This window comes from Notothenia rossii (assembly GCF_949606895.1).
Source record: "Notothenia rossii genome assembly, chromosome: 6".
In the NCBI taxonomy this organism is placed as follows: Eukaryota; Metazoa; Chordata; class Actinopteri; order Perciformes; family Nototheniidae; genus Notothenia; species Notothenia rossii.
Window position 1 is genome coordinate 9,948,558 of NC_136909.1, and position 17,550 is coordinate 9,966,107.

The 17,550-nt window shown below is 41.2% G+C and overlaps 1 protein-coding gene across 1 annotated transcript in view; it reads right to left on the bottom strand.

Moving 5' to 3' along the window:
- trpm3 (transient receptor potential cation channel, subfamily M, member 3) overlaps positions 1–17,550 on the bottom strand; it is a 158,145-nt gene that overhangs the window by 68,533 nt on the left and 72,062 nt on the right.

Consider the following 17,550-nt stretch of genomic DNA (forward strand, 5'->3'; position numbering starts at 1 on the left):
ACATGAAAGGCAGAACCAAAGAAAGCTAACTAAGTCCCCTTTAAACAAACACGTTCCACCTTGACTCAGCAGCTCTTCTCCGGTCTGATGGACTGGAGGAAACTAGCAGATCAGGCAAGGGGTAGACTTCCTCAGCCCAAATAAATCATGTTCATCACTCGTATACTCAAATACACAAGATAGCAAAGTGCAGAATGGGGGTTTCCCCTGGTGTGTTACAGCGGAAAACGCCTGCATGAACTCAACTCATGAAAAGATTTAGTGTGAGGACTCCTGAGGTGATTGCCCACAATTTCATCATGCTCCCTATGTCGTCCAATTAAAACAAACTACGTGGTTAAACACAGCTGAATTCTAAACATTAATACGCTCAAAGATGCTAAGGAAAACATTTATTCAAATCATGTAATTTGCTAATTGCCATGGGATTTCGCGTTTTAAATTCACACAATGCACAACGTTTAGCCCATGTGCAAACTGAATATCAAGCCTGTCAAAGTGTGTTTTTAGCATTTAACATCACTTTAGTGTCATCCACCTGCCAAACATATCCAAACAAAAGGCTTTACACTCAGAAAATAGGCTCTCTTCTTTTCTTTAGTGGCTACTCCCACAGACAACAATGTTATATAAAAACTGGGAAACACAAGTTGCTTTAATTTGCTTCTAGATCTTAAACACGCTTTTCAAGCTGCTAAATACTTTTGTTTTGGTTAAAGGTGGGGTATGTAATTTATTTCAGAAACACTTTTTGTTATATTCCATGGAATGCTCTTAACATCCCGATAGCAATGAATATATTAAATTCTTTGACAATAAATACATAAAAAAATGTCATCTGTGGAAGCCGTAGTGCTGTAAAAAGCTAGACCAATCATCTGAGCCGGCCCGGCTAAAATAACTGGATGGCCTACCTGCCTGTCAGCCTTCCATCTGTGCACAAACTTATCTCGTGCCCTCATTGGTCATGTGCGCATTCGTGTGTGTTGGGGGAGGGGCTCTGTAAAGAAGTGGCAGATTTGTTCCGGTTGTGTATTTTCAAATTCTAGCGCACTCTTCAGCTGGTTTCTCCAAAGTTACTGTACCTACCCCACCTAACTAATTAAGTAACTTAATATCATAAATACCATTTAGTCCTCCTTGCAGATAAAGAACACATGTAACACATCTCATGCAGACTGTGTGACGAAACATGCTATGAATGGCTCATTAAGGAGAGACTAGTGGCAATTTGGGCTGTGGCACTGTAAAAAGCTAGACCAATCATCTGAGCCTTCCATCTCGTGCACAACATTATCTCGTGCCCTCATTGGTCATGTGTGTGTTGGAGGAGGGGCTCTGTAAGGAAGGGGCAGATTTTTTCTGGTTGTGTATTTTCAAATTCTAGCGCACTCAAGCTGGTTTCTCCAAAATTACCTACCCCACCTTTAACATAATTAACTTGATGATTTATAATTATAGACAGCATCAATAAGCAGACCCATCAGTAGTAATCTGTGTCCGACCCTTTGACTCAACGACCTCGAAGAGACCTTCACTGAAATTATCTGAAATGTGTTTCCTGTGATCCTTTGGGCAGGTTGCACTCCGGTTGAGTTTCTTATACATGATTGATGGACTCCACTGCAGCTATATAATGTACCATGATAAAGTGTAGAGTAAAATCCTTGAAGTAGCACTTCAATTAAATGTATTTTTGATTTATATGACACTTAATTGAAATGCTATATACCCCCTTAAATAAAGCATCCTCTTTAACTTGTCATATATTGAAGGCGTTCTATGAAATACACCTAAGTGCTCTTTGTCCCTGTGAGCCACGTCCGAGGCAAGAGATTGTAAATCAGAGCACAATATAAAAGGATAAATACAGACTGGCAGAAAAGCTGTATACAAGTCATTTCAAAATGGTGGATATAAATGCATAAAGGATATTAAAAACAACATGGTGATCTCTACTCTATGTCTCCGTATATGTTTGTATGAGCTGTGGATAAGGAGCTTATTAAGCAAAATGTAAACAAATATGATACATGGCATGTATTAGTTGTTTGACATTAAGGCAGAATACTAAAAAAAACATTAGTGAAACAAATTGCTAAAACATTAAAAAGACAAATGAATGTTTTCCTCATTTTCTGCGTGATTTGGAAAAAATAAAAAGTTGTGGATATTCTCACTGATATTGCAAATGTGATTGGCTTACTTCTATTGGAGGTATTGATAATATTGTAATCATAATTCTCATGTGATTTCCTAAGAGGATCTCTACCACTACCATTTTTTATTAAGTCTATGGAATACTGTTTGTAAGCTGGGAAATGTGTACTGGTGTTTTCCTTCTTAAAATGTTTTTGAAATATTTGGAGATTCGGTTGAGCAAGTTATACTAGTACTTTTTACTAGTCCTTTCATTAGAGATGTGTCTGTTGTTTGTGTTTGTTTTTAGTGTCAGGATGGATCCCTTGTCTTTTTCTCTGCAAACAAAATCTACCTACGGGTACAAATAAATAACCTGACCTGACCTGAGCTTCACTTTAAAAATGACACTTTAACACATTTAGTGCTTAACAAACATTTAGCCTCCTGCAATTTGAAGATTGCTCAATTTCAATAACATTTATATTAATTGTGCAGCCCTAACAGATAGTGAATTTCATTGCATTAAAGTGGGCATGTATATTCATGCATGCAGACTGTATTGTTCAACCAAAATCAGTAGGCAACAATGGTTCCCTTTTACCGTCATTCAGCGCACAACATCAAATGGAAAATGCACGAGGCCAAGTGTTTGTGCATGCATCTGTTTTCTTCTTGAGTAGACTGCTGTGTGTTATCCGCGCCTATTCGTGTCCTAGTGCGCATGTGCGGCTGTGTTCAATGTGTGAGTGTAATGAGAGAATGCTTGCTTGTTTTAGCTCCCGTCGTTTTCAATCCATCTCCTGAGGCTAGAATAAGCAGCTCTCTTTCCCACAGGCCTCCGCTAAGCCTAGCTGAGCGTCAGACCATGCAGGCTCTAATGAAGACTGGCATGGCCATTCTGTCCGTGACAGAAGGGGGGGGGGGGGGGGGTTCCCACTTTGAGGGGCTATTGAATGGAAATGTGGAGGTTAGGTAGAAAGTGGAGAAGAAAGAGGCAGGAGGTAGGCTGTGGGAGAGAAAACAGGTACAGCTGAGGTGAAGCTGCGTGAGGTGGTGGTGAGTGTTGGGAAAATACTGAATGTACTCTTATAGCACATGATAACAACGTAGCTGTGAACATGACAGGATGTCTGATTACCTAGAAGAGCATCGGGACTGTTAGGGGCATATGATAGCTATGTGATTAACATGATGGTTCAGCTTCTATGGAGATAGGCATATGACAAGCAGGATCATTTCTGACGTGGAGCTAATCTGAAGTACACATTGAATACTGCTTTCTAGTCGTCCATCTTGTGACTGTGTAACTCCCTCTCTTGTATATCAGCATGTGATGGACACTGTTCAGGGAACGAGATGTCCCAAAGGCTCTGTATGTGATGACTACTTCCATTCTTGCAAGGATAATAAATACTTTAGACAGTAAAGACAGTAAAGGGACATAGAGATTAGAGAGGGAAGGTGTGTGTTTTATCAGGTGATTTGTGTGAGAAAATGAGGGTCAAAATGCCACATGAGAGAGAAGCATGAAGGAGAGCATTGTCAAAGAACATCAAGGGGAAAAGACGGAGAATAGACACTGCATCTCAAGTCAAGAGGAAGTGGACACTACTGAAGAAAAAGAAGAAGCTAGTAGGGCTGCTAAATTAATCGTATTTTAATCGCGATTACGATTACGGCTTGCAACGATTACGAAAACAACGTAATCGAAATAAAACGATTATTTTTGTATTATTACTTTTTTTTTTTTTTTTTTTAATAATTTTTTTTGGGGGGTTTTCAGTTGAATTACACTTAAAGTTCAGGGTAATCAACTGTTAAAACATACCGTTACATTTTTTTTCTCTCCAATAAATGGATGTTTTCCAAGTCAATGATTAATCGCAATTACAATTATTGACCCAAATAATCGAGATTATTATTTTTGCCATAATCGAGCAGCCCTAGAAGCTAGTATCTGTTGTGAATCAGGGAGCGGGTCCAAAAGGATTAAGAAGCAGGAAAAGAGGATGTATTGAGAGAGAGATAAACTGACAGCGTGATGAGATAAGAAGTACCCATTTTGTGTGTGTGTCAAGATGAGGGCATAGCATGAGAAGCCTTACATCAGAAGAAGCCAGCAGTGAACGGAGGAAACGAGGAGTGACTGACAAGAGGAGCGACCGGCCAGTGAAGGGCACTCAGTCTAATGATCACAGGGCGCTTCGGTTTAACACGGCTGGGTTGACACCTGTCACGTTCTGCAGGTAGTGAAGGTGGGCTTTAAAACAGCCAAAGGAAGGAAACAGGGAGAAAGAGAGAGGTTGTGTGTGTAGTGGTGTTCGGTGTGTTGACACTGACCTGTGCTTGGTTAGAGTTGTTATGTTGGCTTGTCATTTTGCATCTTGTGTGTTTTCTATTGTGTCTAATTGATTTCCATCGTGATTTGTGATGGTGCGTGACATGTTGTTCTGTTGTGTTGAACGTCCGTGTATGCATTATGTGCAGTGTTGGGACTAACGCGTTACAAAGCATAGTCTCGGCTCCCAGACGTTGGTGAGCGGCGCCAACAGCGAGGCAAAAAGAGATGAGTACAGTACTTGAGTAAATGTACTTAGATACTTCCTGTGTCACATGCGGAGACGTGCTGTGGGCGTGCGTGTTTGTATGTTTACTAACAAGACTATCATGGCGGCGGAGGAGCTCAAGTCGAGTTTCTCCGCCTGGAGGTATTCTCACTATTTCACTTTTGTCGAGCACAAAGAAAAGAACGTTTTAGCTAAATGTAAGTTGTGTCTTGGCGGGTCAAAGATCCTATCTACTGCCCAAAACAGCAATTCAAATCTGTTGAAACATCTGTTGAAACAACATGCTGGGACGAAGCTATTAGCCTAGCTAAGACCACAGACCCAGACTCATCCGACGCCACTCCACCTCCACCTCAGCAACAGCGGCTGGATTTGAACCGAGGGACTGCTAGCCAGGGAAAAGTTGATAAAGCCATTGCACGGTATGATGTAGAACACATGCAGACTATTTCTACTATTTCTTGATCAACAGATTGTATTATTCTCCAATGCAATAACAGTACTGAAAGGAAGGCTATAAGGGCATTAATGGGAGCCCTTTGTTTAAGTAACTAATGCGTTACTGTTCACAATAACTTTTTACTGTTACAGTAACTTTTTGGTGTAAGTAATCAGTAAAGTAATTGAGTTACTTTTGAGATGAAGTAACTAGTAATGGTAACTAGTTACTGGTTTTCAGTAACTAGCACAACACTGATTATGTGTAACCAACAACCTGACAAACACACTGTAGTTTACCTTTCCATCAATTCAGTTTAACATCGTGATTATGTTACATGTATTGTTGGGAGGTGCACGGTTAAATATGTGCAATCATTAATTATACGGATCCCGACGACAAGTCTGTTCACATTTTTTGATTCTGTCTTTAAAGGTCACCTATCATGCAACATCCACTTGTTCATGTCTCTTCTACATCAACATGAGTCCCCTCTGTGGAAAGAGATTCTGAAAGTTCAGGAAAAAAGATTCTCTCTCTTTTGGTCCTGATCCATTTCTATAAAAACCTGTCTGAAAATGAGCTGATCAGATTTTGGCCACTTTATGATTTCATAATGATGTGTCTGTAACCATTAGCCAATCACCAACCAAGGTAACCCCCCCCCCCCCCCCCCCCCCCCCACCTGAATCTCCTCCTAGAGCACCATTGTGTTCTTTTTAACCAAATCTCTCTCAGAGGGGTGTGGGGAGGGGCTCCTTATTTTCATCTAAAGTAACAGACAGAGAATCAGCACTTTTGAAACAGGGCTGAAACAGAGGGGATTCTGGGATGCTGCAATGATCGGTTTGGTGTTTCAGCCAATCAGAGACAGGCTCTGTAATATATTGATGAAAAACAGTATAATAGGGGACCTTTAACAATGCCAGAGCAGATACCGTATTCCCATTGGTTTTCACTTCCTGCCTGTCTGTTGATTTCTGGGACTTCCAGCGCTTTTTTAAAAATCTTTCTTTACTCCAAAGTTTCGTGCTCTCCACAAATATAAAAATCACTATTTAAACTGTTTTCCATGGTGTTTCTCTGATGGAGGAAGCGAATGTTTGTCGTCCACAGTTGACGTTATATTTACCGGACTTCTCTATGTGGATCGACTTGACTGCTAATATTGTAGTCCCTGGATACCACCTAGCAACTGATCGGTTTTTCCTCAGCAACATCCTGTTAGCGAGAATTACCAGCATCTGGATTGTCCAATTTGACCAATCAGTATTGAGTATTCAACTAAGCATTGTTATAACGCCTAAGATACAACAATCCAATTCAATTAACTTATTTTAAGTTACAAATACAATACAATCATAATACATAAAGGAGATATGTGAAATAGGACACCTTGGAAAACGTTGCATTTGTGTTGATGTTACGTCATTGTTCTGTCACATCCTCTTTGGAGCTAGGAAGATGACGTCAGCATTATTAAACATGCCAGCACAGATATGATTCAAGGAGCATTTTTCCAACCAGTGGAACCAAGCCAATGGGTTCCGTTAAATTACTGCAGAAATAAAGATGTGGGGGACGATTCAGACAGCTGGACCCAGGCTGTGTAACCTATCATACTGTCACAAGATGAACTGCGTATATGTTGGGTTCTTCTGTGTGCTTCATTAGCTTATAACTGTATGTCCACCTGTCTGCCGCTGTTGCACCCCAAATGGTTATGTTACCCTGGATGTTCCACAAAACGATTTGCTGTATGACTTGGACAATGCTTGGACATTGTTAGTGCCATTACCATAGACGAGCTATTTGGGGGCCACAACTTGAGTTGATGTTGTGTGTGTGTGTGTGTGTGTGTGTGTGTGTGTGTGTGTGTGTGTGTGTGTGTGTGTGTGTGTGTGTGTGTGTGTGTGTGTGTGTGTGTGTGTGTGTGTGTGTGTGTGTGTGTGTGTGTGTAATGAAGTTGCAGGTGCTGAGGTGTTTCGGACCAAAGGCTGTGAAATTGCTTCTCATGCAACCACCACACTCTAGCTGATAGAGAGTTTGAATGTGTGTTTTTATTTGGAAACGACAGAAAGAGAACATTTGAGAAAAGAAAAAGGACATTTTGTAAAGCTGCAAAAAGATGATCTGTGTCATAAAGACTCTAATCGACCAGCTTTGACCCGGTCGGTTCTGTTCTCCTCCATCTCTTTCCTTCCACATCATCTCTCTTTCTTTCATCAATGTGTGATGGATGTGTTTCTCAGGTCAAGTGAACATATTCAATGATTCATGTCACAGTGGTCACAAAGTGATTTAGATGGATTTTCAATAGCATAACCCCTCAATTCCACCGGGTCCGTCTGCGTCGCGTAACGGCTGCGCCACGGTTTTGGTCCGGCCTCCTCCGGCGTCATACCCTACCGGGCGCGTTTCAGAAGTATTTCAGAAGCGGAGCGTCTTGCCTGCCGGCTCGCAGTTTTTGTTGATTTGGCCATATTTCCTGAATATTCCAGTTATAAACGACATGAATCAAAGATGTGTTGCTGTATTACAGAGTTAAAAAAATGCATTTATCATCATAATTATTCTATATACAATATATAATTTACACAGTGCCTGTAAACCGGAGGAGAACGCTGGCATTTCTCATCCTACTTGAAAGACTACGGAGGGATAGGGTCTGCAGATTAGTTTATTTGGGGGATGGGCCGGATGCTGTCACCGGTCCACTTTCTGCCCACTGCTTCTGCAACGCGTCGAAAAATAGACTTCAATCCTATTTCGAGCGGAGCCCAGCGGCGAGACGCTTCTGGGACGCTTCTGAGCCGTAACGCGGCGCGTCTGGTGGAATAGCACCCATTGACTAGAGTGGCCGCGATCCTGGCGGATGCCGTGGCGCATCCGTAACGCGATGCAGGCAGACCTGGTGGAATCTAGGGGTAACGGTCCGTCCACACAGCAGCGTTAAAAAATCTTCCAACGCTTCTCTGCCCATTCACTTTGAATGGGGGTGACGTCACGTTGCCTCGCTTTTCGCCGAACTGCATTGTGGGGAAGCAAAGCGAAGATTTCCAGGATTTTCAGGATTCAAAAGTTGAGCAATGTTCAACTTTTGAAGCTGAGGTGGAAGCGTCAGCCAATCAAATCCCGTTTATGCAAATCTGACAGTACAAGCGCTAGCCAATCAAACCGCGTGTAAGCTGGGAGAGACATACCGCAGTTCATTTCCTCATATTCAAAAGGAGAAATTACGGTAGCAAATCACCCGGTTCTTTACGACCAGAACTATTTACCGGGATACAAACCGGAGGAACCAGGCATGGAGGGAGGTGGCAGAGACAGTGGGTGAAACTGGTAGGTTTTCGCCTGTTTGGGGAATTTATATATATACTGTATATATATTGCTCGCATAAAATCCCCGGGGTTTTTTGCTTTGTATGTCGGGGGTGAGTTATTCATGTGATTGGTTGTTGGTCGCCAAAAATCCCCAAGCTTTCAGACACGCCCACCTCCAAGATTTTCAAGATTTTTTTAACGCTGCTGTGTGGACGGGCCGTAAGTCAGATATGTCAAATGGCTTTTTGAAATGTCCTAAACATTGTGAAGCAGAGAGGCTTTTTTTCCACGTTCAACATACTGTAGATGGTTGTTAAGATCTAACGGTGCACAGTGTTGTGATCAATAGCTTTGATGAAGGAATTAAACATGCAATAATGAGAAAAAATGAAAGCACAAAAGAGAAAGATTTGTTCTGTTCTGAGAACACTAGAGAATACATGACTTATTTTAAAGAGTGTGTCTGTGTCTAACCATCCCAGAAGAAATTGACACATTATTTTCCCCATTTCTTTTTGGCGACTGAAGTGCAATATGAATCCGAACATAACAGAGCTTTTATGTATGGTTACTGAGCTGAATCAGAAATGAGCAGCTACTCAGTGCGGTCACACAAATATACAAGACCCACACACACGTTATCTGTCTCTATTTCTCTCTCTGTTGTTTCCATCACAGCGGGAACAGCTGACTCCTGCTTCCCTTCTCTGGCACACCATCAGTATCATTTCACATCACAAACACACACACACACACACACACACACACACACACACACACACACACACACACACACACACACACACACACACACACACACACACACACACACACACACAACACACACACACACACACACACACACACACACACACACACACACACACACACACACACACACACACACACAGCCTGACAGTCCAGATTTAATCTGAGTTGCTTGTCAGCGAAGGAGGACAGCAGGTACTTTTCCCGAGCACACTGCATCTGGAGAATGCTCCTGAGTTTTAAATATTTCAAAGTTGTCAAACATCAGTGTCGGAAACTTTCTGGATAGTTAATCGTCTGTGCAGAAGGAAGGAACACAGAAAAACCCACCTCACCCTTACACCAGCATTCATTCATTAGAAATTGAACCAGATCATTACACCTACATCTCTGTGAAATCTTTTCTCGATCGATAAGCAGTTTGGCTGCTTGGTAAACTCCATCTTCCTCCCTAAATTGAGAGGGACTGGCTCCACTCAAAGGTAGACGGGAAGAGAGGAGGGGAGAGGAAGGAAGTCACAGCTCATTTCCTCGAGCTCGAGCCAAAATGCAACGTGCCAGAGTTGGCCCTGCTGCCACAGAGAGGGAAGCACATGGTGGACGATGCCAGGATGTAGGAGGCATTACGTCATGTGAAGTTAGCCGGTGGGTCAAAACCAAAAGTCAACAAACCTTGTTTGTTCCTTTTTTTCAAAATGTCCGACCTTGTTCACATCTCTCTCTATTTCTTAATGTTTTTATTTCTGTTGTGCCTATATGTTCACTGTTTTATGGGGTTTTATATTTTATATTGTTGCATCGACTCAGTCGTCTGTGTCTTGTCTGCCAGAGAGAAACCATTATTTATTTTATTTGTATTATCATATATTTGACCTCCTTGTGTCTATTAACCTGATCAAATGTCATATTTTGCTGCACATGTAAATTCTTAACAAATAATCTGAGGGGAATTTCTTGTTGTTTATTTTAAACTTGTGATGTGTCATTTTGTAAAGCACTTTGAGCTCCATGTGTTGTATGAAAAGTGCTGTATAAATAAAGCTTTATTAATATTGTGGGGGAAACTTCCGAAGCAATTGGGAGACAAGACTCAGAGAGACACAAGGAGAGCTGGAGCTTTGATGGCAAACACTGACGGTTTATTTGGAGCTTCGGCCAGAGAATTCACAAGACGGGCCACGGTCTGACCACAGGCTAGAGATGCCACAATCAATTCTGAAGACCCCTCCTGTAGCTCCAGGTTTGAACTAGTTCAGAGTGTAATAATCAACATTCTTCAATAGATAGACTAAACAGCTGAGGACACTGAATCACATTTGTTGTCGCTTATGGCTCGGGGTCATCTACACCCCGAGAAGGATGTGTTCCAGGTGTCCCACAACAATCTCTGACCGAGAGTTGCCCGGTCACAAACTGGTAACAACAACAACAATATGCTAGGGCAGCCCCTCCTTATGGGAGATAACGGCTGCCTCAAGGTTGATCAGCTGCGTCAGAGGGCGAAGGAGGACATGCAGGGCAAATGATTCCCAAACAATTAGTATAATTATTATTTATTATTTCAAAGAACCCACTGAGCACATTCACATGAACTACATTACCTACCCAGTGCCTTCTCTTTTGACTTTATTGTATTAACCACAATGATTATCAGTGAGGAATCATGTTTTGATCAGGATTATCAGCAAGTTTAAACTACGATTAGGTATTAGATTATATAGGGAGATTTAAAAAAATGCATGTGTGGTATTGTACCACAGTTTCTCTAACACAAGGGTCTCAAACTCAAGGCCCGGGGGCCAAATTCGGCCCGCGACTTCATTTTAAGTGGCCCCGCAAGAGCTTGCAAAGAATATAATAAGTTTATTATGGTTACATGCCACTTTACAGAAGCACGTTGCCCATAAACTGCATGTCCCACAATGCGCTTTTGTGACACGCGCACTGAAGAGACTTGCAATTATTTGCCCTGGACTTCTGCTTTCAGACGTAGTTAATTACTAAGTTATTATCCTATCCAATAATAATCCAATGCAGAGGCAATAATGTAATACAATACATTATTTGATATATATATTATATATGTATATAGTTACAACTGGCCCTTTGAGTGCAACCTTTATGCGAATGTGGCCCGCGATTAAATTGAGTTTGACACTCCTGCTCTAACACCTTAGCTTAATTTTGATGATTTATAAGTTATAAGCATGACGACCGACAATTTTCCGTCACTTAGCTAAAGCATAGACTTAGCCGCTGTGAACACCCTCTGTTTAATGTGTGCTACACTGAGCATATGCTGGTATGGTATTCATACTTGGACTACTATCTGTTCCTACAGTGGTGACCTTATCTACTCCCACTGCTGCAACTACAAGCAAACTGGCAAGTGCATGCTTCAGCAAAATGCCTTTCCTTTGCTTTTACCTCATCTTAAACGAACAAGTGGAGTTGCCATTTGTCATGGATTAGGTGTGGGGGAGTTATATACAGTGGTCTCCAATCAGGGCAATACATAACTCCTCCACTTGCTTTCCCTTTTCGCTGCCATGCAATTCATGGCCTATTGTTCAGGCCTCAGGCTCGAAAATGAGACACCCAGAACAAATTACTATATCTTCACTTCTAAAAGGGGTAAATGAATAATCTTTTTTATCAAAGCAATGATACGCCTGTGAGTTGGCTGTTGAAGTGTCAGAATCTATATAGATGTTGCTGTGTCAGAGTAAATTCAGATGGAACATAGTAAAAACTAATTATTTATAGTGAAAACCACGCTTGAATGATGGGATAGGAGCCCAGAACCTTTAGGGATCCAAACCACAATATATCATAAGTACCCTGTGTAGATAGATGCTAATTTAGTGAAACTTGAATAGAAGGATAGAAGAGGAGGAAGTTTGTGAAGAACTTGGTGGTTTAATGTGTTAATGTATCAACATTTTTCAGAAAGAACAGAGTACTTTCAATCTTCCTCATCGTCCATTATTGTCTATAAATTCTCCCACTCTTTTTTTATTTATTTTTTACCTCTGCTGCCACTCTGCAGCCCATTTCAGCTCCACTGACACAGATCCTGGCAGGGCAGGATGGTGTTACCATGGATACTAAAAACGAGGAGGAACTCCCCCCCCCCCTCTTTGCTTCCTGAGCCCCTCTCCCGTAGCCCCTCAGGCAAAGCTAGGAACTGGAGTGGTGATCTCTGTAGCACGCCCCTGTGCATTTCTCACACACACACACACACACACACACACACACACACACACACACACACACACACACACACACACACACACACACACACACACACACACACACACACACACACACACACACACACACACACACACATTTGCCTAACAATATGTCCCTCACAATGGATCAGGTGGTTGCTGTTTATCTGTTCCAACGTCCATCAAAAAGCCTCTGTATGTGAGGTGATATTTGACAGGCCTGGGAGGGACCATCACACTGTGTCCCACATCTATACGATGGCTGATTGCTATCAAGGAAGCAGCGTCAAAAGTAAAGGTTAAAACATGTATTTCACAGTTGATATCTCCAAAGCCAACGATCCTAATGATAGACTGTCCAAGAGGTGTCTTATACATTTGTGGAAAACAATTAAGTGTATAATAAATGAAAAATCACGTGAAAAATGAAAAAAAATTGGTTGCATTTTTAGACTTTGAAGTGTTTTTGAGTCTCATGTTTTCCAATATATTCTAGTTTTTTATGGAGGGATCCATATAGCTAGATTTGCTGAAGTTGTGAGAGGATTTGCACATTTTACTACACCGTCCAAAGAAATACTGAGTGTTTCTAACAAGCTATTCATTCATTTATAAAAATTCAAGGACATTTCAAGGACTTTTTCAGGCCCAATTCCCTCCAAGGGCCTAACAAGGCATGGTGGAATACAAGGAACAATGTTAATTAGAGACCTAATTTGTCAAGGCAGCTGGTGCATGAAACAATGACTGAATGGCAGGAGACACACATTTGGAACGTAGCCTATTACTAACACTCAGGAAAATAAAATATCAAACTAACTTCAATTTATTTCCTTTCACACAATTATAAACATGCTTTCCAGGCCTCACATTCTTCTCCTTACATTTAAAAACGTTCAAAGACTTAAAGCACCTGTGGGAACCATGATTGGACGATACCAACACCTTAAAAGTGTAGCACAACACATTGTATGACTTTGAAGATAATCTATATTTGCTGCACATTTTGTCATGTTGACATTTCTGGGACATGTGTTTATCTGCCTAAGTGGCACAGTACAGAGATCTGTTATCATCCTGTGGGTTGAGCTGTCCGTCACAAGCCAACGCTCCACAGTAAACCTGGCTGTATCACTGCTGTATCAGCTGCCTGGGATAAATGCTATTTCCATTTGTACAATTGGTAACAAATGCCATTGTGTTTGACGTCATAGATCTCATGGGAGATGATATTTAGTAAGACCTTTCAATTAATTAAACACAGTTGTTTCTATTTGTTTGGTCCATATGCTGTGAACTGAATAACACCTTTGTTTCATTAAACGGCTCAGGAGAGTCCCCAAAACACACACGAAAGCCAACAGATGATTTATGAACAACTTGTGCTTGTACATGTATTTAAGATACATGTTTGTGAGATCAAGGAGTATAGGGAAGGACATTGCAACATCTCCCTTCAGCGACAATCAGGTCTGCTTGGTCAATGTTTGCAGACATTCAGTAATGTATTAAACGCAGTAAAGCTTGTAATAGAGACCTAATCCTATTGTCCCTCCCCCAATCTCTTCATGTATCTCTGAGTGTGCATTAGCCCTGGTCTCACCCTGCATCTTGTTTTCAGAATAGTAGTGTTTTGTGTTAGGAGGGCACATACAGTATACTGCGGCTGAACAAAATGGGGAAATAATCCAGTTATGATTTCTTTAGACCAATACTGAGTTCAATTCAGGTTGTGTTTTTTTGTTTAAAGGTCCCCTATTATACTGTCTTTCATCAATATAGTCTAGGTCTCAGATATATACAAACATGTCTCTGAAGTGTACCAAACAGATCATTGCAGCATTACCCATAATCCCCTCTGTTTCAGCCCTGTTTCAAAAGTGCTGATTCTCTGTCTGTTACTTTAGATGAAAATAAGGAGCCCCTCCCCACGCCACTCTGAGAGAGATTTTGTTAAAAAGAACACAATGGTGCTCTAGGAGGAGATTCAGGTGATAAGGTGGGGGGGGGGGGGGGTAACCTTGGTTGGCGATTGGCTAATGGTTACTCAAGCCAAAATATCGTTATGACATCATAAAGTGGTCAAAATCTGATCAACTCATTTTCAGACAGGTTTTTATAGAAATGGATCAGGACAAAAAGAGAGAGAATCTTTGTTCCTGAAACTTTCAGAGTCTCTTTCCACAGAGGGGACACATGTTGATGTAGAAGGGACATGAAAAAGTGGATTTTGCACGATAGGTGACCTTTAAGTTTCTTATCTTCTGTATTATTCACTATACATACTGTAAGGAATACATCAAACACAACATTGGATACAGTGAACATATAAACTGGTCCATTACGTAATCCAGTCCAACATGTTATGAATACATTAAATTGATTTGAATAACATATCTTTATTTTGTCACCAAGTCAACATTAAAAACCTTCAATCCCAGTAGATGTGTAACCTGCCACTGTCACTCTATTACTTTAAATGAATCACACACTCTCTATAGAGTGCCACAGTGACGCGTCCTAAAACCCGGAAGTAAGCTGCGCATGGGTTCCTTCGACAAAAAAGCAATGCAATTTCTCCATAGGGTTTAGGAAAATAGCTCGAAATAAGGTCTGTGGTTGACACACATTCAAGAGACGGTTCACGTTTGGTTCAGTCGGATAATATAATCGATACATTTACGATCGATAGAAATGGCTTTTTTTTGTCGAAGGAACCCATGCGCAGCTTACTTACTTACGGGAACTCTATGCCAACTCAATGTACTGAGCTTCTCTCCAAAGGTGTTAAACTACTCTTCTAACAACATTATATGTTAAAATGTAGATTGCACTTAAATTCGGCCTTTCACTTGGACATTTTCACATGGTGGTACTGCTAGCATCAAAGCCACATTGAGCATAGGACAGTGTGTGTGAATGTGGAACCCATGGCCAAGTGTTTCTGATCCTCTGATTGGTTAGTTTCTGCAGCATATAAGATGAAAAACTTTTATTTTAAATTGTTATTTCAAAAGTTGCATTATTGGATTGGAGTATATCACACACAGTAGCAATGTCAATTCAAATTGGATTGACCGTTCAGCCCTAATAATTACTATGTATTCATTTCCAAATAAGTATGCAGCCAACGTTTACCCTTAAAGTGGAAGCAGAGGAGAGACACAAAGACAGATTTATGAATCTGAACCACTTCACGCTACACTGAGCCAGTGTAACAGTATAGTACGGTATAAACTCACAGTTCAGTACAGAAAGCCTTGTTCATTTCAACAGCTCGAAATTGGGTACAACAAGCACAAAATAAACAAAATACAGAAATTACTGCCCTGACACAAACTTTGATAACTTTGCTCATGAAGTAAAACAACTTAAAAGCAAACATGTTACAACAAACATACACAACCACACTCCCAGAGTTTCTGTGTATCTGCTTCTTGTCTCTTTACTTTCAGCAGAGTACCACATACAGTCCAAAAAGAGGCATTCTGTTCTAGCAGCAAAACAGCTTTTACTTTCAAGATACTTTCCCCCAAAATGTAATTGAATAATCCACTTTAAAATATATTTCTTACACCCCCATCTATTGTTCTGGGTCTGACTTGGCGGGGTAGTTTGACATTTGTGTCGGGGGGTTTGAGAAGTTGTCAGTACTCTGAGCTGTTGTGTGCCTGGCAGCAGGGCCACATTGGAGGCTGGTTTTGATGTTTGGCCAGCAGGTAGGTTGTGAAAACTGTGGCTATGCTTTCAGGGAGAATTGTTATCTCTGGTCTTGTCACTGCTAGTGGGTACTCGGCTGAAGGGGTTCTGTTTTGACCTACCGTGACCAGAGTTTCACATATTCCTCACCCCATAAAAAGTGATTTTCCAGCTATACTGCTGCTCTTTGGTTTCTTTGCAAAGAGTTGAAGTTAAAAGTGTGTCATACTGTAGACAGGTTTGAATGTGCAGTTCATGGCAGGAGCTGGACAAACACGGTCTAAATAAATCTGACACTTCTTTCAAACGCAGACAACTTGCACTGTTTTGAAAAGGGAAATTCTGGACATTAGAAGTGTTCTCCTCAGCATTGATAGAAGGCACAGGAAAGAGAGGCCCTGAGGGGGTTTCACTGTAAAGCAGATGGTCTACAGCTGGTGCTGAAAGAGGATAGCAAGGTAACAAGTGAGGGATTACAAGGAGAGATGATGCTGGGAAGGACGCAGGAGCAAGTGATTAAGTAGTTTGCAAAAGTAAGACCACCTCAGGGGCCGGAGGAAGGAGAGGAAGTGTGAGGGGCAGAGGGAGAAGAGGAAGTATATCTAGCATGGGCGCAGGAGAAGTTGTGGTAAATGATAAATGGACCGCAGTTATATAGCACTTTATAGTCTTTACGGCCCTTCAAGGCACTTTCACATAAACAAGTCATCATTCACCCATTTACACATTTTCATACAGAAGCATAGGCTGCCTTACAAGGTGCCAACTGCTCAGAGAAACACTCACACACATTCTTAAAAGCATCAAACCAACAACCCTGTGATTGGTAGACTGCATACCAGCCAACACGTTCATGCTTTTATTTTAATATATTGTTATTCAATATGTGATACGAGTGTTCGTTTGTATGTCTTCGGTTTTGTTGCTGATTATAACTTTTTTTCGATTGGTCAATTTGGATATTTCCGAGGTTGTTAATTCTCGCTCAAAGCTAAGGAGGATCGAGGGACTGGGCAGTCATATCAAACCGCAGATATGAAGTCCAGTAAATCTAACGTCAGCTGCGAACAACAAACATTTGTTTTCTCCATCAGAAAACACCATGGAATATGTTTTCAATATTCATTTTTATATGTGTGGAGAGCACACTACTTTGGATCCATGATGGCTAAACTATCCCCAGTAAAGAAACGAGCACACGAGAAGGAAAGATGCTAAAAGAGAGAAGGCTGGACGTTGGACATATAATCGGAAGAAGACAGACAGGAAGTAAACACGAACACAGTTTGGGCTCTGGCAGTGTTTAACACTAGAACCACCAATCGGGTCAATTTGACCCAGAGCTGTTTTTTATTGTATGTAACTTTTTTTCAATAAA